The sequence below is a fragment of the Mandrillus leucophaeus genome, unplaced genomic scaffold (assembly GCF_000951045.1).
Source record: "Mandrillus leucophaeus isolate KB7577 unplaced genomic scaffold, Mleu.le_1.0 Scaffold1, whole genome shotgun sequence".
Taxonomy (NCBI): domain Eukaryota; kingdom Metazoa; phylum Chordata; class Mammalia; order Primates; family Cercopithecidae; genus Mandrillus; species Mandrillus leucophaeus.
The window spans coordinates 15,414,744-15,416,410 of record NW_012098097.1 but is presented as its reverse complement, the minus strand read 5'-3'; the positions used below and the strand labels follow the sequence as shown (position 1 = coordinate 15,416,410).

The window sequence follows — 1,667 nt, the reverse complement described above, 5'->3', positions numbered from 1 at the left end:
CTTTACATAGTCTGCTGTTCATAAAACCTTTGTGTGTTTTTTTGTCCATTTTGTTTTTAGTGTTTACATTGAAAAAAAAATCCAACCATCCCCTTAGTTTACACATTTACAGGAATCGTGCTTTCGTCACGTTAAGCACGGCAAGAGGGGAGGGGCCACACCAATCGCACGCACACAGAAAGCAAAAAAAGAAAAAAACAAGGGACAAAGCGGAACCCAGCAGAAGCGGGACGAGGATGAGGTGGCCGCGCCCTCCTCAGCCTCCCCTGGAACTCCAGTGGCTCGGCGAACCCCCAGTGTGTTTCTCTTCACTTGACATTGTTCTGATCCCCGAGCCTCGAGCAGGACCTCGTACAACCACCTCCCCAGACAACCACCAGGAGTGAAATATTGCACTCATGTGAGACCGAGGCTAGGCTCGGGGGTGGGAGCGGGGGGCTAGGGGCAGGGACCCCTGACCACAACGTAAGCCCCCAGCCTTGAGCTTCCTGGGGAGCCTCTGGGAATGGCCCTTCAGGGGGTCCGCCCAGCAGGTGAGAAACAGGCCCTAATGGGCCCAAGAAAAATAGGGGGCCAAGGGGACCTGGGATTGGAGCGCAGGGCACCCGCCAGCACCCCTGCTTCCGAGGCCTGTGGTGTGTGGGTGACACAGAGCTTGTCCTAGAGCAGCGGCTAACTTGGGGGGGCTTTCCTGAAGCTTCCGTGGGGCCAGGGGAACCTTGGTGTGGGAGGACACGGGGAGTACGTGGTCCCCCATGCATTTCTGAAGCTGAAGGCTGTCGGGCTCAGGTCCAGGCAGCCCTATGTATCCTTGGCTGTGGGAGAAAGGGAGGGGTGTGAATTCTCCTGGGATACTGGGGTAGAGCCCCTGAGGGGTGCTCCTTGCACCTGGGGCCAGGATGTGGGTTCGGGTGGTCAGAGGGACCCTTATTCTATGTCCCGAGCACGCCCATCTGCCCCACCGAGCGGCACTGAAAAGACCAAGAAACCTCTAAAGGCGTTGGGGCAGGCAGAGGCGGCCGAGGGCCAGGCAGATCTGGCTGGTGGAAAAGGGGGCCCAGGAAGGGGCCTCCCCCTGCTTGGGGTGGGCCGTGGGGCAGAGTCTGCATTTTATTTTCTTCTCCCTTGGCCACAGCACTGCTGGCCTGGCCTCACCACCATCTACCCAGCAGGCCAGGGGTTTGGGGGCACCGATAAGGTGGGTGGGAAAAGGGGTGTCTTTTGCATGCACTCTGCTGGGGGTGAGGAGACAATCTGGCTGGACTGTGAACCTGCCCTCGTAGGCCCAGAGCCCTGCCCAGTTCAGGATCCTGGCCAAGCTGCCCCTTCACGTGGCATCTGCTACTTTCAGGAAAGTTAAGACCCCAGGGGTGAGGAGGGCTCAGAGCTGGGCCTTGCTTCCTGAGTGTGCCAGGGCAGCAAGGGTGAGGGGGGCGAGGGGCCAGTCCCTCCCTGCTCCGGGTGGAGGCCAGACTCCTCGGCCTCAGACCAACTGGCCCCGGAAACAGAAATCAGATATAAGTTGGAGTACGATTCAGGAAATACAATCCAAACATCACTTTTTCTTATCAATACTTTAAAATATTTGTTCGTCTTTGTCTTGTTTTGAACAGAGGTGAGAGGCACACGGCTGCTGTCACACTCCCTGGTCTGGGCTTTGCCTCTTG

At 57.6% G+C, this 1,667-nt stretch overlaps 1 pseudogene across 1 annotated transcript in view; it reads right to left on the bottom strand.

Annotated features, from left to right (window-relative positions):
• Positions 1-241: 241 nt before the first annotated feature.
• The window catches only part of LOC105530806, a 5,440-nt pseudogene continuing 4,014 nt past the window's right edge, over positions 242-1,667 (bottom strand). Inside the window, exon 2 of the transcript XR_001004697.1 lies at positions 242-1,663. The product of XR_001004697.1 is annotated as an uncharacterized LOC105530806 (transcript). The remainder of the gene's footprint in view (positions 1,664-1,667) is intronic.